Source organism: Schistocerca nitens, chromosome 8 (genome assembly GCF_023898315.1).
Source record: "Schistocerca nitens isolate TAMUIC-IGC-003100 chromosome 8, iqSchNite1.1, whole genome shotgun sequence".
In the NCBI taxonomy this organism is placed as follows: Eukaryota; Metazoa; Arthropoda; class Insecta; order Orthoptera; family Acrididae; genus Schistocerca; species Schistocerca nitens.
The window spans coordinates 120231549-120256880 of NC_064621.1; positions in this window are offsets into that span (position 1 = coordinate 120231549).

A 25332-nucleotide genomic window follows, 5' to 3' on the forward strand; every position below is an offset into this window, starting at 1 on the left:
ACGCTGACCTTCCTTCTAATTTTTAACATACGATAAGTTAATTAATTTCTGAGCATTGATCTGCCACTTAACGATCATCACTCACTTGAGGTAAGCTGTTGGACAAATTTCTTTTCCAAACTTTCCTATAAATTACTTAGTACGTTCAGTACATTTTGTAATACCATCTGTCGAACTTCAGTACGTCCTAATAACGGTTTTTGGTCTCTTCTTGACTCTTGAAACTTTCTTGGTCAATGTGCCACCAAATCGCTTGGCTGAACCTACCGCCTGCCACAATTACATTCTCATTACATTAATTCAATTTTCCACATGAATCTGTTTGCATGTTCATCTGTCTGTTTCCTGATTTTTCCTACGAACTCAATCTTACTTGCCTCCATAGTTCACTGAGAAACTATGAGATCTTATGTGCGTTTGCATTAAATGTTCATTTGTCTCTGATAGTCGTTAAAACTTGGATACATACCGAATTGCATTTTTCTGTTTCTGACTAACGAGGAGTTCCGTTATTTAAGATTTCTATAACTTAGCAAATGTATTCCTGGCCATGGTTACTCTTCTGTTCCTTTTCTTGTTCATGCAGTCCATCTTCAGCTATGCATATCATGTATGCCTCCGCTACTTCCGTGTCATACTATTTGAAAACTTCCTCTGTGGTGCTGAGATCAGTTTTTGAGATATGTAAAGACTTAGTCTTATGCTTATTTCAGTATCTACCGCCCTGCTATTCAGATCAATAATGATGAACCCCTGAAGAGTACAGTAAATCATATTGCTACAGATAGTGGAATTCTGAAGTGAAGTACCTTTGTATAGATGTCTGCATCACATGTGGCCAAGACAATGTATAGGATGCATCTACAATTGGTTGTGCGAGTGTAAGACCAAATTTGATGTAATGTGTTCATGCACGTAGTCATCATCACCATCATCATCACGCGATCAGACCCAGAGGACCGCGCGCCACCACAGTTAGAGCTCTCCATCCGTCTCTGTCTTCTGCTATCTGTCTCCAGTTTTCCGTGACTCCCAGCTGCAACAGGTCTTCTCTCACACCATCGATCCACCTCTTTCTAGGTCTTCCCACTGGTCTGCTGCCTGACGGGATCCACTCCATTGTGATTTTGGGCCATCTTGTTGCCTCCATTCTAACAACATGTCCAGCCCATTGCAGTCTTTTGCTTCTCATCACTCCTAAGATGTTAGGCTCCTTGTACAGTTCTTCTAATTCAGTGTTATGGCGTCTTCTCCATTCTCCAGTAGTCTGATCACTGACTGGTCCAAATATTTTCCTGAGGACTTTCCTTTCAAATGTTAGCAGTCGCTTAAGGTCCTGTTTTCGAGTGCTCCAGGTTTGAGAACCATAAAGTACTACTGGTATTTTAATGTCTTATACAACCGTAGCTTTAGTTGTTGCGAGACACTTCTACATTTTAATATAGGGTCTAGAGAGTGATAGTATCTGTTTCCCGCCTGCAGTCGTGCTTTTATCTCTGCTTCAGTTGATGTTACTTCTGTAAAAAATGATCCAAGGTATTTGAACTCTTTCACATGTTTATACCTGGTGTTTTTCACAATTAAATCTTGAGAGTTCTAGATCTTTCTACCTATGGTCATATACTCTGTCTTTTCAGAGCTAATTTGTAGACCGATCCTAGCTGCCAATAACTCCAAGGTCTGGATACTTCTCTTTAGATCTTCTTGTGTGCATGCTAATAGTGCAATGTCGTCTGCATAGGCCAGATATATAATGTGTTCATTACCAATTTGAATGCCCTTGATGTTTTCTTTGTTGAAATCCCGCATTACCTTCTCAAGTGCCAGGTTGAAGAGGACAGGTGATAGCCCATCTCCTTGGCGTAATCCTGTTACAACTTGGAAGCTTTCTGTCATTTGATTGCCTACCTTAACCTTAAGTTTTGTGTCATTTAGGCATACCTCTACCAGTTTGACCAACTTCTTTGGTATACCAAACTCTGTCATAGTTCTAATCAGGCTAGGTCTATGTATACTGTCGTAAGCCTTCTTGAAGTCTACAAACAGGAGATGTATCTCTCGTCCGTATTCGTACATTTTTTCACAGACCTGTTTTAGGACAAAAATATGGTCCATGGTTCATCGCCCTGCCTGGAAACCTCCTTGGTATTCTCCAATTATGTCTGTTGCTATAGGTTTTATTCGTTCTAATAGGCAGTTGGAGAAGATCTTATAACAGGTGTTGAGTAGCGCTATGCCCCTGTAGTTGTCACATACGGATTTGTCTTTCTTTTTATATATGGGGCATATCACAGCTACCTTCCATTCCTCTGGTATTTCATGTTTTACCCAAATTTGCTCGATTACCTTGTGGATTTTGAAACAGAGGATTTCTTCTCCAGCCTTGAGAAGTTCAGCAGGAATACCGTCCTCACCTGGACTTTTACCATTCTTAAGGTTTTTAATCTCGTTCCTTATCTCTTCAATGGTGGGTGGAGGATATTCTGGGTCTACTGTTACTGGTTCATCAAACTCAAGTAGTTCGGTTGGTTCATCAGAGTTTAGTAATTCCCTGAAGTATTCCACCCATCTTCTTCCAATTTTTTGATCTTCTGTTAACATTCTTCCATTGGCATCTTTTATGAATCTGTGTTGATGGTATGTCCCTCCTTTAAAACTTTTCACTTTTCTATAAAGTTCTTTATACCTATTTCCATGAAAGTCTTGTTCAGCTTCCTCCATGATACTTTTAACATATTTTCTCTTTGCTTTCCTCAATGTGGCTTGGGTCTACCGTCGTGTTTCTTCAAACTTCGATTTTTCTTCTTCTTGCATATTGCTTTGTATCCACAGTAGTTTGGCCCGTTGTCTCTCCCTGACAGCTCCCTCACACTCCTCACTGAACCACACTCTTTTTCCCCTAGTTCGCTTTGGGATTACTTCTTGGGCTGTTTCTTTAATGGTCTCTGCAATCGCCTTCCAGTTCTAATCTACCACAGTATCTCCTTCCTCTTCATTCAAAGCCTCAAAACGGTTTGTTAGTGCTATCTTGAAAGTTCTTCTTATATTATCTTCAGTCAGACTCTCATGGTCATATCGAGTGACTCTTTGCATTCTTTTGTGCTTCCTGGCTCTCCATATTGTTTCATCCTTCCTCTGATAAGGAAGGGACCTGATCCACATTCCGCACCTCTTGCCGTTCTAACATTTTGTATCCCCTTCTTTATTCTCTTCTCTACAATTAGGTGGTCAGTTTGGTTCACTGTTTTCCCATCTGGAGACACCCAGGTACCTTTATATATTCTCTTCCTGTCGAAATCAGTACTACTTATAAACAAGCCTTTTGCAGTCGCAAAGCTAACCAGCCTAGTGCCGTTATCACTGCTCACATCATGTAAACTGTGTTTTCCGATGGTCCCCATGAAGGCTGCTTCTTTCCCTATTTTCGCATTAAAATCTCCAAGGATAATTTTGTAATGTTCACTTGGTACATTGTCTAAAACCGTTTCTAATTCCTCGTAGAAAATATCTTTTTTGATGTCATCGCTTTCTTCGGTTGGGGCATGGCAATTTATATATGTGAGTTTGTGCTTTCCCGTGTCTATGGTTAAGAGTGAGATTCTGGGGTTGATTGATTTAAAATCTATGAGAGTGGTACAGAGCGATTTCTTCACTGCAAAACCAGTTCCTAGTGAGTGGTTTGTTTCTGAGGCTCCATGGAATATGACATAGTTTTCCATTTCTGTAGCTCCGGTTGCTGTCCACCTTGTTTCTTGCAGGGCCAATAGATCAATTTGATACTTATTTACCTCCCTTACTACACATTTTGCTGCCCCAGGTTGGTATGGGCTTCTGACATTCCAGGTCCCTAGTTGTATTTCCTTCCGTAGTCCTTGTTCTTGCTTAGGTCGTTTTACAGATATCAGTCCTATCCGAGGCTCTTCTGTGATGCTAGTACCGGTGATTATTTTTTTCCAGGACGGGTTGGTAGCCCGTCGCCAACCCCCAACCTGGAGGACCAGGATTTTTCATTCGGGGTTTTCTCCCGTAGAAAGATTGGCTTCTCCACACCTATAGAGGTCTTTCTGCCCTTTTGTACATATACCAGGGAATGACAGGAAAAGGAAATGGTGAGGACAGGTTTGGGATAGGAAAGAGGGGTGATAGATCGTTGTAGGACACACTTTGTCTCGCTCCTCCCCTTTGGCCCGTCCGGCATGGGTGACCCTGCTGGTAGCTACGCTACCGCCGGCATAGCCCTCCGGATCCGGAGCACGCAAACCTCCTCGCCCGCACGGACAGTGCTACGTTAAGGCGGTGTCCCCTGAGGAGGTCATGCACTTAATACCTCCGTAAAACAGTGCTCTTGCCACCGCTTTGTGGAATAATATTCCATGACTTACAGCCAACTAAGATTATTGCAAGCAGAGACAATCACTAAACATTGAAACTGATAGGTTTTATATAATGAGTTATGTTAAATCATAATGTGAATGTAATTGTGTAAATTTTGTTAATTACAAGAAACTTATTGTAGTGGAGTCTAGCAACCCTCTATTAACTTCTGGAGGAGGTAGATACTACAATACACACAATTTATTAGATCGATTTATTAAAACATGAAAATCTCAAATACTTAACATGGAAACAATCAACATCCGCAGAATGAAAAAATGAATTCGTCACTGTAGCTGAACTCTATAACTTATCACTACATACAATACACATTGATAACCTCATATCAGTGTACAATTGACTGTTAACTCCAATACCGGTCTTATAATGCAGTTCTCGCTGCTATATCTGACCGATGGTGTCAACGTGTGGGCTAAGCGGTGCTGCACTCTGACGTAAGTACTCTTACAGCGGCAGTGGCGTATGGAACCTCTTGAAAGCATGTCTTCGTTGAGGTCCCTCATTCTTTGCTTTATCAGGCAGCGACTGTTCTTACTTGTGGTTACGTCGAGAGGTACTAACATTGCCACGAGAGCTTGTTCTTCGGACGACACCACATATATCAAACTTAATTGTTAGGTGAAAAAGACAACTGTATGGATATTTTGATTTATCAAAACCATCTCTAAAACACTGAAGGAAATGACTGGTAAGACATTTTAACGTAACTACATACCAAGGACTCTGAAGCAGGAATCAGCGGGAGGGTGGACAAAGCCTTGGCGCAGAGTGGTAAAGAATGCTGCTTATATGAAGTGAGCTCAAAGCAGTTTACTGTGATCTGAATTTTGGAGACAATCTGGATGAAAATTTGGACTGCACTTCAGCATACAATTAATAACACCTCAACTGACTGAAGTAAAAAGCCACTAATGGCAGAGATGATAAATTTTTAGGCATGTGTTCTACTTGATAACAAGCGAAAGACTCGCTGTTATACAACCGTTCAAAAGTGTTAACTAAACATAAATGTATCCAGGGTGACTAAAATTAATAATTATGCTCTGCCTTAGCAATACCAATTCATTTTCAATATTGTATAATACTAATGTAGGAGGTGGGCTGTATGACAACCACAAAATATAAAAAAATTCAATTGTCATCAACTGTTGTTCACTTTCATTAACAATGTGCTTTCTAAAGAAATATTGATGTTAATTAGGGTACGAAACCTGAAAATACGAAAAGGGGACAAGAGTTTCTAATTATTTCAGTTAGACTTACATTTTTGGATTAAGTTATACTTCAAACATTTTCAAACAATTATAGAATCTGCTTAGGGAATTCATTAAAAACGATAATTCATTCCAAATTTTAGAAGGTATATATAGTACACAACTAGATTACAATATTTACATGAGGTGGAGACAAGTTACCTCAATACTGGTGTTGCTAGGGTTGGTACAGATGTGTTTCAGCCCTACTAGGATTAAAAATGGGTTTAGCTGTGATATTTTAATTACAGGGCCCATACTTTTCAAGTGAACTTTAAAAGTAGTGTTGCTGAGTTTAACTTTCACATTACGTACTCGGCTTGTAAAATTTAAAACTTCAGCTTTTTTCATAGAGTGCGTATAGTAAACGAAGAAGTGACTGAGTAAAATTAGCTCTTTGGTTCTTTATGTTCTATTCAACTGAGAAATACTTGGTTATCGTAAGACTACATGAACAACTGTTCATTAGTGCACTGGAACTTGTGTTACATTTCAGTCAGGAGTTAGTAGATTATACAGCCTGTGGATTGTGAGCCGTGCACGGCTCGTGTTCATGCCATTTATTGTTTGTCATCTTCTATTAGGGTACTGCCGCCTCGTTTTCTTATTCCATTTACTGGCGTCACTAAATTGCTGCCTTACTTGCCCGTGAGTGGCAGCAGCAGCTCGTATCGATAAGTGCACTGCCGTACCATCTCTGGAGCGACCGACAGTATTTCCGGGTGGTGGTGAGATCGGAACGGACCAGCAGTGCAGTCGGGACGAAGCAGCAGTGAAGTTGGGGACAGAGCGCTGGTGAGGCGCCGACGGCCAGTGCTCACCGACTGCTGGCGACAAACAAGAACTGTCCGAGGGAGGGAGATTGGAGCGGGACAACTGTTGGTCGGTCGTTCGGTTGGTCGTTTCATCGGCAGACGCATATTTGGTCCTTTCACCGTTTCCGGGCCTGGCAGTCGGTCGGCTGGCGTGGAGCAGCGAGGAATTCTCCACGGGATGTAGTGTGGCCAGGGCCGCTGGCGGCCTCTAGGCGGTGTCCGAGTGTGTGTGCTGTTCCCATTGCTACGAGGTCCGTGGCTCACCGACCCTGGACACGAAAGTTGAGTTTTGATTTAATCTACCAGCAAGTCAAGACTGTTCACATTGTGTCGTTTGGAGTTCGTCGTCGGCTGGTGGGGTAGTCCCGCAAGCAACACCATGCTTTTCAAGTTGGAAAATTCTAGCCACCCTCTGATGGAGTTTCACTGTATTTGGTTATTTGAATTGAAGGGCACCAGCGGAATCTTCTGCCTTGTGGCCGTTAACATTGCGGTTACCTGCCTGGCCGTTGACGTAAATTTCCGGCAGTGTAGTTTCCTCATCGTGTTGTTGCTGTCCAGCACGGTGTGTAGTTTGACAGCTCCATGTATGATTAGTTGTGGGCGCCAATATCTTCTACATTGTTCCATTGAACTCCCTGTTGTGCCCTGGTCGGGTGAAGTGGAAGTTATCTTGTCGGTGGGTCCGTTGACTGTCAGTCGGTTGGGTTGTCGGCGGATCGTGAATGGTTGGCTTGACTGCGTGTTTGACCTAAGCGAGCGTTAGTGTTTGAATTCCAGGCCGACCCTCGAACATCTGAGCGCCCTTGGGTGTGCTGCCTTTCTTTGTTTGTTCTTGTTGTGTATACTTGTATGGCTTCTAGCCGATTTTTTAAAAATTAGGGTTGTTTTTCCCTTAATGCGTAAGATTCATTACACCTTCAGCCTAACTTAAAGAACTGTTTCACGTACGACCTCTGGCATTTTAAAGGTTTTAATTTTGTTGAATTTTAAGTGTTGTGCCTTCAGCCGATTTTGCGTTTGTGTTGTTTTGCTCTTAAGGCCTTGAGCCTTTAGCCTAACTGAAGAACTGTTGTAAGATAAGGCTTTCCCTTTTTTCTGTTTTGGTTGAGTTTTGCCTAATTAAGAACTGTTTTACATAAGACCTTTTTTTAAAAAAAAATTAGCATTAAGTGATGGGCTTTCAGCCGTTTTTGAATTCAAATTGTTTGCTCTGAAAATCTCAGATTCTTTGGGCCTTCAGCCTAAATAAACAATTGTTGTAACATATGGCTTGCCTTTTAAATTTTTGAATATGCTTTCATTTTAAGCTATTGGCCTTCAGCCGTTTTTAAATTAAAGAGGCTTTTAGCCGGTAATGAAGCCCCAAAGATTAAAGTTGTGCGTTAAAAAAAAAAAAAAAAAGCACTCAGTGAGTGTCAAAAAGAAGGCATTAGTAGATGACCAAAGAAGGTTCTGGAGTAATCGAGACCATTTAGGGTTAAAATCATGTCCTTGTATTTGCAGTCATTATCCTATACTCTGGGGCAATTATGAGACTTATCTCCATGGTCACTGGTCAACGTCCTCTTTGAGACAAGGGGTCCATTGTTCTACATCTACATCTACATTTATACTCCGCAAGCCACTCAACGGTGTGTGGCGGAGGGCACTTTACGTGCCACTGTCATTACGTCCCTTTTCTGTTCCACTCGCGTATGGTTCGCGGGAAGAACGACTGCCGGAAAGCCTCCGTGCGCGCTCGAATCTCTCTAATTTTACATTCGTGATCTCCTCGGGAGGTATAAGTAGGGGGAAGCAATATATTCGATACCTCATCCAGAAACGCACCCTCTCGAAACCTAGCGAGCAAGCTACACCGCGATGCAGAGCGCCTCTCTTGCAGAGTCTGCCACTTGAGTTTGCTAAACATCTCCGTAACGCTATCACGGTTACCAAATAACCCTGTGACGAAACGCGCCGCTCTTCTTTGGATCTTCTCTATCTCCTCCGATCTCTAAAAGTCAGGATCTTGGCCTTATCACTTTTATTTTATATATCATCCAGTCTGTTTCATCAAGAATTTATGTACCTACTTATAATGACTTATTACCAAAAAATAAGGATTTTCGCCCATTAGCTTTTATGTTGATGACATAACATACGATTTTGTAAATCAGACAAAGTATGAACCAAAACTCCGGCTTAGTTCATTCTATGCGCTATCGTCCAGCAGGAGGAGCGTAAACGTTAACTGGAAATAACTTCAGATTTACGAGGCAATGGAACGGGCAACTGTGTATGACTGATACGTGCAGATTCCATGGGGTAGTTGGTAGAACGCTTGATCTTCGCACTTGAGGTCTGCGGTTTAATCCCCGATAATGACTTTTCTGTAACTGTATTATGCGTTAAAGTTCCTCTCGGCAGTCTGCTTTTGCTTAGTTCCTTTGAAAGTAGTAAACCTACAGAGTACATTTGTAGTTTTACAGAATGTACAACCAGAAGTGAAAAATAAAGAAACAACAGTATCACAAGTGCGGAAGTAATAATTATAATATTAATAACAATAATAGTGATAAAACTAATAGTAGTAAAAAAGAAAATAATAAATTCAATAAAAAGTGTGGTGTCACCGCCAGACACCACACTTGCTAGGTGGTAGCTTAAATAGGCCGCGGTCCATTAGTACATGTCGGACCCGCGTGTCGCCACTGTCAGGATCGCAGACCGAGCGCCACCACACTGCAGGTCTCGAGAGACGTACTAGCACTCGCCCCAGTTGTACGACGACGTTGCTAGCGACTACACTGACGAAGCCTTTCTCTCATTTGCCGAGAGACAGTTAGAATAGCCTTCAGCTAAGTTAATGGCTACAACCTAGCAAGGCGCCATTAACCATTTGTAACGTTGCATGTACCTCAAGATAGAGTCTCACTTGTATCATCCAGAATGCTGTATACCAAAGGACAATATAAAAGTTAAGTGTTCTAGTAGCTACGTTCTTTTCTTTATCACATTCATTACGAATCCTGTTCCAGACTTAACGCCAGACGGCGTGAGTTGACGCGTGCCCTTTCGGCTACTTCACTGTGGACTGGCTGCCTTAACAGTCCACTACAAAAAGTACATAACGTTCATCTAAGGAAGCAAAAGCAGACTGCCAAAAGAACATTGCTACAAACTCCGAAAAGTAATTTTAACTCTGGAAAATGTTCTACCATATAACGGTTTCATGCATAAACAGATAAAAAAAATATTAACAGCGAGGTTTCAACGCGGACCCTTTGTACAACGACGCACGCTTTGCCAACTCATCCACGAGAAATAAGTTACAGACAGACATGGTTTTCCTTGGCTTAGTAGTTCTGGTGTTACTTTTAATTACCGTTCGTTCATGTTCTACTGGGCGACAGCACATGCCACGAACTAAATCGGTATTTCGGTCGATAGTCTATCGACATACAACGTCTAGTACCAGTCTGAATATCAGGTATCTAGAGGTCTGGGTGTAAACTTCACTACCGTAGGTTTAGTGAAATAGTCTCACCCAGTTCTTCATTCATATTAGAACCTGCACAACATCATGGACATCCGCTAAACAGGGGCAGGATTCTCTTGAAATACAGCTCCACCCACAACCAACACATACATTCGAGTGTGAAGTTGAGTGTAAAGCAGTTAATAATGAGGAATCCTCTTTCAAACCAGTTGGATCAACCCGTGAACGATTCGCATTGGTCGAGAGCAAACTGATTCACCAATGAAATAAACACTGCTTCAGTGACCAAGAAAAGAGGCTGCTACAGTACTTCTACTACTAATCGAAAGTGATTACAGCAGATTTACGGAAAGTATTACTAAGACAAATACTGTGATCTGCTTGAAACAAAATTTAATTGGAAGATACGAAAGTGTCCAATGATGAGGCAACTTTGAAAGTAAACAGACCGTGGGGCGGAAACTAGGACACCCCTGACGGTGTGAAATAATGCAAACGTTATTAAAAAATAAATAATTTAATATTCATAATCAGGCCATAATGCAGAGTAGAATCAGAGAAGCTTTAAAGAGAGAAAAGAAGTAGCATAACATTTGCACTAAACTATAAGACAAAATTCTCACGCTGACTCACAGTAACCGTCTGAAACCTGACAAGAAATACTAATTTCGAGAAGTGTTAACTTATCCATTGAAGAGGGAAGGAAAATAGAGACATAGCACGCAACTAAGCAACTACACAGTAGCTGCCCACGAATGTTGCACGGCTGGAAGAGGAGGACTGGGCCGTCTCTGCTGCTGTGTCCCGGAAACGTAACCTAATTACGAGGACGCGGTAACTCTCTCCGCTTTCACCGGAAATCGTGACGCCACATTACGTGAGAACTGCGAACGACAGCGTCGTTAAAACCACACCCCACATTAGTCAACTAAAGACGCCGCTATCTATACTGCCTTCAGTGGCCTTTTCCCAAGTAAAACTGTTACTAGACTAACTTTCCATTTCTTTATTTGGCTGTATCATTAACCAAACTTACCGAACCCCTTTATGATGGACACACTATTTGCGACAGTGTCGGGTAAAGGACCGAAGATATTTGCATTAATAATAATAAGCCGATATAAATATGTTGTCTGCTAAACTATGACTCACAGCAATTTTTACATACCTTCCTGTATTTTCATTCATGTATGACGTACACGGGACGATTCTCTTATAACTGAAGCATGGGATTCCACCCGTCTGCTTTTATCCATGACGTCATCAACATATAGAACTACAAAAAAAAAAAAAAAGGTATCGGACTCTTCAGTTGACATGAGCTCAAATGAAAGAAGAGATACCGAGAAACACCCAGACATGCAGGAGAATGTGATATCGAACACTTGCAACGAAAGACAGGATACACTGTAAAACTTCGCACAACCGAAAGGACGGAACAGCAAACGAAAACGAACAAAGAACAACAAAACAAAGATGGCAATGAATCGCGAAGGATCATCGTAGTGGGACCGTAGAGACATCTATCGATAGCTCGGCGTTTGAGAGTACGCATATCCGTTTAGCACTAGCATCACCATCACAGCTGGCGAGGGCATTACATGCTTGTCGAACTGGCTGCCAGCGATTCAGTTGTCGAGAAGAGTTGCTGCAGCTTCTAAATGCTTGAAACAGCCAATGACATCGCTTTTCCGCACCAAAAGCTGCACTGGTATCGTTCGTATTGCAATTACCAACACGAAAAATTGAAATAAAAAATTTACGTCTGTGAAATAAATCTTTGGCACTCTTCCAAGTTCTCAACATCGTAAAAAAATTACTTTGTTTAGGGGACGAATCCCACAGCGTTCTCCCAGAAAAACAGCACTGGATGTATGTACCAGAACTGTACTTGCTACGACTGTAGGCAGGCAACTTTCAAAGGTGGTATATGAATCAAAACAAGAAAAAAAAATGTCTAGTATACATGGGCTCTAACCAGCGTACATTATGGAGCTACGAGTCCTTATTCGCTTCCAATACTGTGAAACGCAGCTCTTCGACTGCAACCTCTCCACTTTCGATGTATTGGAGTAGGTAGTGTGGACCAAAGTAAGAAAACAGTGTCCCATATATAGGACTCTGAAGTGCATACCTTAGGAGCTATGAGCACTTGTTCATCTCCTCTAGTGGAACAAATCTCAACTATAGAAAGAGTGTTCAAAGCCCCTCTTAAGTTGCCTACCCTACATCGTAGCAACAACACTACCGCTACATATATTCCACTGTCAGAGGTACCAGAACGATGTTCGCTTATAGCTTTCGATTCGGTCGTTTCCTGAACGAGATACCTTACCTCAAAATTACTTGTTTCCTCATTTCCTTCGTCTCTGAGAGTTTATAACGTCATCATGATATCACGCTGTGGATTAATTTACTTTAATTATTTAATTAGCTGTGTGACGAATAACGTACTAGATCTATTGATTGAGGATCCGAAACACACTTCGTTTAAGCCGTCTCTTTAAGCAGTTTATTCACTGAAGAAATCTGTCGTAAAAATTAGTTTGAAATTCTTGGTAATAGAAATTTTAGAAAGTATCATACAGGATGGAAAAATGCCCTCCAAGATCGTCCCCGAATTTAAGATTCACATTGAGAACACTTGTTGACCACCTACCCACTAGAGATACAGATTAGAGAAAGTCACACTCTTTCCGAATAGATGATACAATTGTTGTTGTTTAAGGACTTCTGAATGGTAGGTGAATTCTTATGTAGAGATCAGTTGCAAAATACACAGCTGTAAGTGTGCTACATGACACAAATATTTCCATAGGGACCTACGCAATTTGTTCTGCTGACACTAATACACGTTTATCTAAAATATGATCTATGAGACACATTTGTAATTGAATTACTTGACCACATCTCTGTCCATTCAGAACTTTGACAGAGATGAAAAGTCCTTCTTTGTGGAGGAACAAGGACATTGATTCCATGATATAGTAACTCTCAATTCTGTTGTTGAATATCCTGATATATGCTTTTAAGGGCTACCATATCTGAGTAGTGAGTTGGGGTGAGAGCTAGTCAGGAATTCGTTGACATCAGAAGTAGCACTTTCTTATCTTTTAGTTCATGACGTTCAGTTCTTTGGCAGTTGTCGTTGTTATACTTCCCTGACATCGACACTTCTTATTATAAAGACCATTCCCAGAATACTGCCATAATCGCATCATGTCACATGCACTACGACCATTCTGGGATTTGTAACATCCCCCATGTACGAATCCTCCATCCTGAGTGACCTCATGCTAATGGTCAGTCAGTTGCACGCAAATACAGCCTAGCAATTTTGCATACTGTCAGCCAGTGGCGTGCCAGTCCTGCTCCCCAACCTTCGAGCAATGGTTTTGTATATAATAATTTGATTTTGTGTACATAATCTTTTGCTGACCATAATGAAACGCCGCCATCTGCAGGAACAGCGAAAGCCTGGGAAGAAAAAGGCTATTGGTGTGTATAGTGTCCATTTCCAATTATTCTTTTGTGTGTGTGTATCTTTGCACTTAGTGATTCGTTAATATTACTGTTGCAGATGAGGTTATAGAAGTGTGTGACACACATCATAGTGGCAATCCTACATTCATAGGATGTATTCCTGACCGATTGTCGTTCGACTACGCAGCAGCTGCAGCAATTAGTGCCTGATCCAATGCTGGAAGATGTTCCTACCTGAACCATAGCAGCAGCCACTCTCCACAGGATGTCCTCCTAATCCATTACTGTCTGACTGTCGTGGCACACTCACAGTACCTAAGTCCCCCAAGGGTACTATTATTTGCCATCACACACAATATAACTGCCATTGGCTCTAAATGCTTGAATGTAGGCTTGGCACCTTACAATGACTCTGTAGTGGTTATAGAGGTAGCAAATGCACCAAGTGTCAGTGTTAAGGTGTAGTGTTTATGGTATGAGTAGGAATGTCTGTGCAGCATGATGGGGTATAAAAGCAGAAGATGACAGACGAGTATGACGCATCCTCATACTCCAATTGACCTTCAAATGCTAGGAGGTAAGGTGTGCATTGCTGATTTGTGTTGAGAGATGATAATTGAATTAACCTCACTATACCCCAAATACTTACCTAAATATTGAGTATTGTGAAATTAGATGATCTATATTATGTGTTAGCAATTGCTACAGATGGACTAAACTGTTGGTAGCTGTTTGTTACAGGACTTTGCTGTGACTTTGTTGAGTATTTGCACAACAGTGTAAATATAGAACAAATGGAGAATACATCAATGTCTCTGTATTCGCCCTCGCCCTGTACAAAAGCGTGTAAGTGTTGAGTCTATGAAATCGGTGCAGGCTGATTTTAGGATCGCTACTCACTATTCCACTGTACGTGTTTGCACCTGTTGGGCTCGATGCAGCACAGGCGAAACTCAAGAGTTATGGAAGACAGCTGTTTGCAAAATACCGTGCTAGAACAGAATGACAGTAGATAAACCACTGTCTTTACTTCATCCAACACAGATTTGCAGCTTACTGGAACCCATGTTTCAGAAGTTAACAAATTAATTTCTAAGTTATCGCTGGTAAGACACACACATTATCAATATAAACATACACCATGTGTAGTTTCAACACCGCTACCATTGAGGCTGCTGCCTCGACTCCTATTAGTCTCTGCTGGAGTCTGCTTTATATTGTACACCACCATATGCAGGTAACTGGTACAGCAAACATATTACAAGTACTGTTGTTGTTGGCATTTAGACATACACAGTCAGATTGCAGTAATCGAATTAGGTGACATAGCTTACATTACCTACATAAGTAGTAAATGACCATAAGCTAGTAGCTGCAGGGTTGAATTTACTCATACATTTATGCCCGTCCTTTAGTACTAGCAATTCCCATCTGTTGGTGGGCGAAGTGCACCCCAAGATTTTTGTAGTCCAATAGGGAACAAGAAGTGTTTGTTCAGATATGACTCCTATTGGTCCGATCCTACATAGACTCCAGATAAAGCCAGCTTTCCATCTATAAATCACATCAGACTCAGTCTGATCGCTGATAGCAGCAGCACCACTGTTAGTCTGATTCCTTCTGCTGATTTCATTCTGGAGTGAAAACGCCATACTATTAGTTGTGTAGTAGATCCGCAAAATGGTTAATCGAGTATAATCACCAGCACCATATGAACTCGGCTGCTATGCCGTTGGAGACACTGATGAACTAGATATGCTGATCAATTTCAAACGTGTCCTGTGGCTTCGTGAAGGACATGGAGAAAGTAAGGTTAGTTAAGGACCAGTTACCAGAATATGATATTACTGAGGACGAGGAGTATCTCTCACTCCCTGCATTCCGACTGAAAATGTATTTTGACAAATGTGAACAAGTGAAACGTGAAATAGTTGGAGCATCGGTGGTGTGATCGTTACTTGTGAGATTTCTCATATGACGGAAATGTAATGTTTTTTATGTTGAAATGAACATGTGTGAAATAAACTTTGTGAAACAATGAAATGCTATGTTTATTTTTACGTGAGTATCACAGTTATAATTTATACTACTGCATCAATGCTGCAGACTGACCTGACCTTCCAATAGACATAGTCCACAGAAATTTCCACCAGACCTTCTACTTTCAGCTTCTCCCAGTTAAAAATCCCTGACAGAACTGTTTAATCCAGTCCTGTAAGCCTAAGTACTTTTAAAGTACAACTACTTTTAAAGTAACGTGAGGTGAACTCTCCATGAGGCTGGTCTGCACTGCTGCTCAGCACATCTTTGTCATTTAGCTGCCTGACAAGGTACGGACATATATGCACAGATGCCATGACCACCACGAGGCAGTCAACCATCCCTACACAGTTCAGCAACATGCAAAACACTCCACCTCCTTTTGTAATGTTCCACAATGTAGGCTGATTTCCAGAAATAATCTGATCACTGTTACCACAATACAATCACTATAATATAATGGTTTCAAATATTGTAAGGTGTGGTACTTCAACATTGTTGATTGTGTGTGTGTTGTCGTTTAGCATCTGGATGACAGTTGAGATGTTGTGGACACTAGCAGATTTAATGAAGTTGTGGGTATTCCACAAGACACTGTTGTTTGAGCTATGAGATTGGCATCCAGCATCCACTGTTCAACAAACGTCCGAACCAAGAGTGGTGGAACTGTTGGATAAGGACTAGGGTGTGTTCCACAGCACAGTATTCCACTGCTGCAACAGCATCCCAAGGGGCTTCTGATCCACTGCTAGTAGAACAAGCAGATAAGGACACAATACTGCTAGAGACAAAACATCACTGGATTAAGTATTGAAATACAGTGGATGGACATATTATCAGTGAGTGATTGTAGAATGCCATATTATTATTATTATTATTATTATTCTCGATTATTCCTCTTTAAGAGAGCATGTGAACTTGGACCAATCACAGCTTCATTTTCGTTCCTTCTTTTCTTTCCTTCTCTCAGTGTTGCTGTATGTAAAAAAAAATAATAAACGAAAATATCATACAAACGAGAGAATCATCATTCAGCATCTGTCATCCAGTTCTGAGGTGCTGCAAACCATCTGACTGTGTCACAAACATCAACGTCAGCGATCATGATAATAAATGTTCAAAAACTATCCATCAATCATGTGACGAAGTGGATCAGGGTATTTGTTATGAAGTAATGTTTTACATGGAAAAAGAAAAGTTGAGAATTTTTAGCATATTGCAGCCCCATCAGCAACTGTGATACACTAATATTTTGAAGAATCAGCCTCAGTTGCACAAATTTTCTGGTCTTCACCAGGTTTTGGCTAAATTAATCTAGCCTTCTTGAGAAGCATAAAATTATTAAACACCGCTGAGTAAGGCACAGTCAACATTAAAATTAAAACCTATAGTACCATGGTACCACGTCAAATGACAACTATTTAACTGAAGTCCAAGCCCAGCATCTCTTCACCATGCAGTCAGTTGGCAGTGGCAAGTACGTTGGCACTGACCGTAGCACGCAGAATTCCGTGTCCATAAGCCCATGGTGCCGCCCATGTCTCATGTCGCAATGGCTCAATGAGTCGTCACTTCTAACCATGGTAGGGGCCAGTGTGTGTGAGCATTTCTTTTCTGATTTATTTTATGGAGCTGCGAATTTACAGAAAAAATTCTGTAACGAAATCGGAAGAAAATCGTTACCCATCAAGTCCTCTTGGTAGCTCGACTGAGTAAGTTGTGTTAATGGTCATACATCTCGGCTTTCTCACTGCCAAGCTACTGCACAATACAAGTGTCTCTGAAGCAATTCGAATCGACCGTCAACGATCCAAATTTCAGTATTGTTCTTCACTTAAGACTCACATGCCAGGGAGATAAGAATGAAGGAATTGAACCTCTTGATTACTATAGGACCTCTATGCTAAATTTCTACAGTAGCAATTAGGAACTCTCTGTAGACCTTTGCTAACAGCGGCTCTAGCAACTTACTTTTTCTCAGGGTAGCTTCAAATATGGGCAATTTTGCCGCCTTAAATGAAATTGAATATTTTAAATATCACTTTTCAACAGCATTCACTTCTCCATTATGGACCTCAAAACAAGCAGTTTGCCTGAGTAGCTATACAGCAGGTTTTGAAAGGTATTGGTACAATGTTTCACATCCATTTACCATAGGGAATCAAAGAAAGAAATCAAATACATTACATATCATTTACTCTCTGTGCCTTGATTAACACACACGAATCGATGACAAAAATAAATTATTTGAAGAATCTCCTGTGAAAGGAAAAAGAACAGGATGTGATGCTTTAATTATAACGCAATGGATCAGAAACAATGATATTAATTCCATGCCACATTGATGTATTGCATACTGTTGTAATAAATACTTATCAAATAAAAACGGTTTTGTGCTTCTGTTGCTATCGAGTGTGAAACACAAATCGTAGGCAGATTCTATCAGTCACTACTCAACACCATTATAGCATTTTACACCATCGATAGTGAAGTGTGGAGCAGACGTCGTCGGCAGAAGGCGAAGCAGCACAGTGAGTCATCCCCTAGCAGTAGGCAGCAAACGGGTCCCAGAGAACTCAGATGCATGTGGTGATCAGAGACGGATGGTCGGCTAAGAAATCTCTCGCTAAAATATTCTTGAACCAAACAGTTATTACCAATGTGACAGAACGCGAAATATATTGTAGATTCACTTCAATTACACTCATAGCTTCAGCATCGAGAGGGAAAGGGCGATAAAAGTTATGTCGACATGTGCTTTCGGTTGCCAAAAGTATTAGCTAGTCTCTCGTTTTACCTCAAGACTACGGTTTTAGTCAAGAGCGATGTACCCAGAGTGCAGTCAAGACTTCCTCCGGTAAGTGTTGCAGTCTACAATATTGCCAGATAGAGCATATTGCCAGACATAGAATTCTGAGGGGAGCACGACTGTATTGTCCACATTACGTGAGCGACTCGGCAGTCAATTATTTTGTCTAAAACTGTATCTACAACACATATTGCACGATGAAGACCCAGAAGAATTTAAAAAAAAAATTAGCTTATGAGAGCAACGTTAACTATAGTGTTCGAAGTATTCATAGTACTGTATACGTGTGTGTAAACGCCTTGCATTGCCCACTCAAGGAAGACAAGGATACACAATATAGCTTCAGTATTATAAATACGCCTCAGTTTGTGGATGAACTCAGGTCGATAATCATTTTGAATATTTAGCAGTACTGTGCCCATTGGTGTTAAACTCGTTTTCAACCAACGATCCCTACAGCTACAGGAACACTACTTGTGATACCTCTTACACAAAATACTTATGCAGTGCTGTGAGACGAAAAGATCAACCTGACACAAACTGTGGGAAGTTTGTTTTACAAACTTCGCACCTGGATAAAGTTTTCCTATTTGAGATATCTGTGAACGCTGCTGCATAAGACGATTTAAGAAGAAACTAACGGCACTAAATCGTGATTTGTGAATCATTTACTGGCCATATTCTGCCGCATTTCGCTGGTTGGAAGACATAAAGCTTACTGACAAATTTCACAGAAGGAAAAGGGGGACGAAATGTCACCCACTGTATGGTCATGTTGTTTTATTTAAATGATTACAAAATCAGGTAAAACGAACAGTGAGGTTCTCAGTGTAAGCACATTACTGTTGTCAGCATGATGTTGCACTGCCCAGGGCCTCTAATGGTAAAGGGCCCGTTTATGTCAGGCATATTGTATACGGAAGTGGAAGAGAGAGCACCACTAAATTCTACAATCCATATGCATTGCATACACACAGAAATTACTGTTACACTGTACTTATGGAGTCCAATGAGTGAATTGCGTATTTTCCGGTGAGAAAAAGCGCTGGCAAACAGTCTCCGCTACCTTAGGTTACTTTAACTGGTGTCACTCTGAGCTAGAATTTATGGTCAGCGACTAAGTGTAAGGTAAATGAGTCGGATGCGGGTCTTGCAACTGTGAAATATTTTCCTACATTATAGAAGCGAATATTAAATTTGAATTAATAATGCGAAAATTTTGAACTTGGATAGCTTAGAATGAAAATCTTTCTGTTTATTGCAAAGGAAAACAATTGATTTTCTAGAACATTCTGTCATACACAACTTGAAACAGGTCACGTTTGGCATCGGAGGGCAGTAAGATCCCTTGGCTTTTGGTTTGGCAGTATTGGACAGCAATTTCTAAGCGCAAGTAAATGAAGAAAAGCAGTGCGTTTTTGTTATCAAGTAACGTTTTCATCAATTACTTTAATTTTAATGTAATCTACCAGTAATTGCTGATGTTTGATATTAAAATGAAAAGGGTTCCGCAGACAGGGAAAGAACCTGTTCTTGGGCAACTACTTCTATAATGACCAAAAGGCATTTAATAATCTTCAAGCATATGTGCTCCAGCAGCGGTATGAAGAAAATTATAGTAATAATGACGGTAATAATCAAATTATCCGATAACTTCACATTTCACAGTGGATTTTCTCGAACTAAGAAATTTGCTGAATTAGTGAAAATTTCAAAATGGCTTCACATCGAGGCTATGATGCCTGCTGACATGAGAATAACATAATCTCCGCTTCAGAAGCTTGCTTCTATTTAACCATTTAATAGACTCGCATTTGTCCATCGTGACTAATTTTGTAATCGAAGCACATCATCCGTTACAGCACACTCCTGGGGCTGGGAAATGTGACCGCGGTGGTCTGGTGGAACGAACTATCACAGGTGCAATGCGTGGGTTCAAGCATTTACTTTTAAGAGGCACAAACAGAGTTACTTTACCTCTGGTAACCTCAAGACAAAGACGTTATAATCCAGAAGCCGCATTAAACATCATGTTCCTTCATTACCAACTGGGCAGAGCCGGTTTACGTTGGGAAATGACATAGGCTGAAGTTATGGTAAACAGAAATACTGTAGCCAGTAAACTTACTTACTTTAGAAAATTTTATTTTATTTGATGAACCGATAGCCATTTAAAGGAAGAGTGCTCTTATTTTACTTGTACTTGACTGAACTAAAGACGTTGAAAAATTTGGCGCTGGACTGTTATCTCGTTAGAGGATCTGAATCCCTCAGATCAGTATAGTTGAAATATTTCGTTCCTTTTCCCAAGACTGCAGTCTTCTCTAGGTCTCCTTCAAAGGTATGTATGTGGGTCCAAATCCTGATGCAGTACATAAATGTTCATAATTTCATTTCAAGCCCTATCTTCTAATGAAAATTATCGTTCATTTTTATGTTGCAGTAGCTGTCGTTATTTCTGGTCAAACACGCACACATCTTACTGTTGGTGAGTAAGCAATTGATACTTAATGATGATAAAAAAGGACGGCAGGTGTGCGGTTCCATTCCCGCTCAGGCACAAAAATTTTTATCCTTATTTTAGATTCAAACAACTAGCAGCTGGTAGGAAAAACCGATACATAACATTTGATTTACTTAGTTAACAATCCGATTAGGTGCTGGGTTCGTATCTCTGTCACAGAGCTTCACATCATTCGCTTTATCTTTAAATGCATGCATTCTTTTATACTTCTGAATGGAGGTATATGAGACATCTTTCTTGGTTAGTTAACAGGGACGAATGGGTCTTGATAGGAGTCCCAGCTTATTGCAAAAACTGTCGTCTTTTATTTTCAAGTTTGGATTTGGTTCCTGATATTGGCGAAAATTTCGGTAATTCATGATTCTTCATTGCTAGTCAGCAATATGATTAGATTAGATTAATACTTGTTCCATAGATCATGAATACGACATTTTCTAACGATGTGGAACATGTCATTCTAATGAAAGATTTCTTTACATACCATGATTCAATTTCCTTACAACATTATTTTACTCTCTCTCTCATTCTTTTTTATATTTATCTCTGTCTCTCTCTCTCTCTCTCTCTCTCCCTTTCTCATCACACACACACTCACACACACACACACACACACACACACACACACACACATACACACACACTTTTCTTTATTTGTTTGGCAAATTTGCGGTTTACAGCCCAGGAAAGGTGTTGCACGTGGAAATTGCAACTAATCTCGTCCTTTAAAAAGCGGTTTACGAGTTCTAGCCACTACTGGCTTCGTAAGAGGAGGCCCAGTTATGGTTCACGATTCCAGTCTCGCTGACTGTAACGTTCTTATCCCTTCTGTGAAAGAGCTACAAGCCATCAGAACAAACACCGATAAGGTAATCACAAGAAAATACTTTCGGCTCGTAGTGCAATGGTGAAAAACTTACAATGCTGCACAACAGATAACGCCTCTTTCCACTGCTGACAAGAAAATTTTGGGTTTCTAGGAATACATTACTTTATTTATGAAATGCCACATTTGCATACCTCTTGAGTATGACACAGCATACCAATTAAACACAGGCCCAATCGAAATCTAAGTGAGCAGTATTTTACGAATTCGTGCCGATAGAGGCGCGCTTGTATGCAGATACTCAGTTTTATTAATCAGACTTTCGTCATAAGGTTATAGTGGGTAGTTTTATTTCATTTCTTATAATACAGTGCACAATTTTCGTAAGGTTTCTTTTAGTGTTGTTAAAACAATAATAAACATGAGAGATAAATTAATCATCAACCATATATGCGAATTCTCTGATGTTATGTATAACAGTCTGACGATGCACATGATATTTATTGATTACATGCATGTAGAAAACTTGTTCTGAGTTAAAGCTATCAAACAAGGTTTGAAGAAGAATAAAATGCCACTACCACACGACAGCTAATGTAGAAGATACTTTTCTGACGTATTTTGGCGCGATGCGCTCTCCCCATACATAATACAAAAGTTTCGAGATGCATCTCCTGCCTGGCCATCTATTAAACCTGAAAAGAACAAAATGTGGCAGAAGTTACCACTTTCTCCGCGTGCGACTATTTCGGGTTGAGAAGTGAAGGGAATTATGTTCAAAGTTCCATTAGATTGATAACTTCAGCAGAGAGAAGAACTGCGTTACAAAAAATGTAGCAGTGAATGTACCCGAACTCGCGATGTCTTATCTACAGTGTGCGACACTTACCATTACGCTACTAGTTGACACATACCTACAGCATCTCCAGAAGTCAACAATAATTCCTCCAGAACTTCCGCATTCCACAGTTCTGTGAGATAATGCATATGGCCTGAACTAGACTTCTGAGAGACAGACTGTTACAGCTTTTCTTTTGCACAGCACAACGTTTTCAATAAACTGATAGCGCAATAGAGTAGCTCAAATGGAAAGGTACACTTCCTATTTAAATTTCTGCATCTACGCTGTTGGCAGTTCTGTATAGGTGGCAGTTACGTGATTTTATTTCGGTGATTACAAAATAGAGTCGAACGTATGCTCTGGGTACCCGAGGCAACTAGTTTATGGCGATTCGGTCAACCAAGTAAATGAATTTACTGGAAGTGCTGCAAACCACTACTGGGAGCCTGTGTGTCAGAATTCTCACCCAGTGTGGCGCAACGGCGTTACCATAGAAAAATGAGTCACAGAGAAGAGGATTTGCTGGTCTGTTGGATTGATGATAGGTTCATATACTTATGGCCTGGGTTTGATTGCAACTCGTGCCGATGATTTTTTATAGGGAGACACAGATTCTATTCTCTTCTGGCCATGCCAAGTGAAGAAGTTGTAATGGGATTGTGTTCTGAAATTCACATTAAACATGATATTCCTTCTCTACCAAGTGCACGTTAGGTTGAACCACAATAAAGTCAGGAGTGGGTACATGTAGAATCTGTATCACCAGTAACCTTTCTTATACTAGTTATTTATTTCTAGTGACGAAACAAAGGCTATGTAGGGTCACAGGACACTTATTCCATCTTTTATTTGAGCCTCTATATGTCGGTAAAAGTGGTTCTGAACTGGGAATGCAACTCAGACCACCCTTAACGCGGAATCTGTTCCCCTCGTGACAACACAGCTTGACTACGATTTGTTGTTTGTACAAAACTGCAGATTCCTCAACATCTCTACATGTTGCGCGTAAATGGGTTCGAATTATGGCTCTAGCATGAGAACACCTATCTGCTGGTGGATAATAATTTTGATTTTTAATGTATTTTCATTCGTTGTCAACACTAACGATATCTGACGTTTTTGACGCCCAGTGAGACACAGAACTATTTGCAAGATCACTGTAAGTTCAAGGATGTTATTTCGAGCTTCTGGTGGAGAAAAATTCGATAGCTGACGTCTCTTTGTTTGTAGCCAACAACGATATGTGTGGGGTTCGATTACCAGTAAGCACTGAACTCATCGTCATATTATTTCTAGTTCAAACATGCTCACATGTCGCTGCTGGTGTAACAAATCCATATTTAACGCTCGTTTTCTCTAGAATATAACAGCGATAGGTGCCGTGTTGGGGTTCTGGGAAGGAAAAAATTAATGTTACGTCTCGTCATTTCAGTTAAAACATCTTGCTACTGCCGAGAAAATCCGATATGTCACAGTTGATTGTACTTCGATAACAATCCGATTATGTTCCGGGTTCGAATCCCTGTCAACACAAAGCTTTACCTCACGGCATTTCAAGTAAGTTACTTGTGAAGAAAATATTTAACATCTCTCATGGTTTGTTAACAGGGAAAATAGATGCTGGGTAGGAACTCACGACCATTAAAAAAGTTTACATTATATAATTTAAAGTTGATATTTGCTAAAATCGAGGTATATCACTCTCTGTATGCCTAGTCAGAAACGACTGTTAGTTTCCGTCAGTCACGAAATCTTTGCTTAGCCTGCATGACCTGGGTTTGAATCCATATGCGGAACGAGAAGATTCGTCTTGTCATTTGAAGTTCATACATATTCTCAACTATCTGCTCGTGAATAACTTAAATTTTTAATGGAATTTTGTGTTAAATAATAAGTATGGTATGTAATTTTGAAGAGGAAATTATGAATATGACGAACTTACTATGTGCATTACCTACCTGACGTAATAATGAGAGTGGTAACATTTCAGGTACGTCATTTATTGTAATAAATGTGAGCTTACAAGCCTTAAGGACAGTCTTATCTGTGATAAGGTGTTTCCTGATATTTGTATTATCGTGGTATTACGTTACATTTTGAGTTATTGCCATACAGAGTAGTGTTTTCTAGTGGTGACTTGTTGGAACCATTTTCAATAGTCAAACAACGGTACCGAGGAGCGATTAGAGAACCTGCTAAACAGCTGCGTTTTTCGGGTTGCACGCGAATCAGGCGAAATGCAATTCAGGTCGTTCGGATACTTTTGAGCACGACTGTACACACTGCTTCCTAATATGTATTTCCAAATAAAGTCTGTACTTCAGTTTGAACGTTGTTGTGCGTGATTCAGACACTCAGTAATAGCACAGCTCAATAGGTATGCAATGCATCATAAAGTTTGTTGGTGGTGTTTTGAATTAGATATAGCTACGTGTGTGAATTAAAACAAATGCATAATGTGCCTTATTTTTGATGATTAACAAAAAATTAATGAAAAAGAGATCGATATTAAACTGGAAGTTGTGGAGTTTCCCTGATACAAAGGAAAAAGAAAACACTGTTGCTGATGGTGTATTAACCACATGAAATGAATGATGTTCTGTCGATGTTACAGGCTCCTACACAAAACACACGAGGAAATGGAAAGTGCACATTTAACTCAAATGGTTCAAATGGCTCTGAGCACTATGCGACTTAACTTTTGAGGTCATCACTCGCCTAGAACTTAGAACTAATTAAACCTAACTAACCTAAGGACATCACACACATCCATGCCCGAGGCAGGATTCGAACCTGCGTCCGGAGCGGTCTCTCGGTTTCAGACTGTAGCGCCTAGAACCGCACGGCCAGTCCTGCCGGCTCATTTAA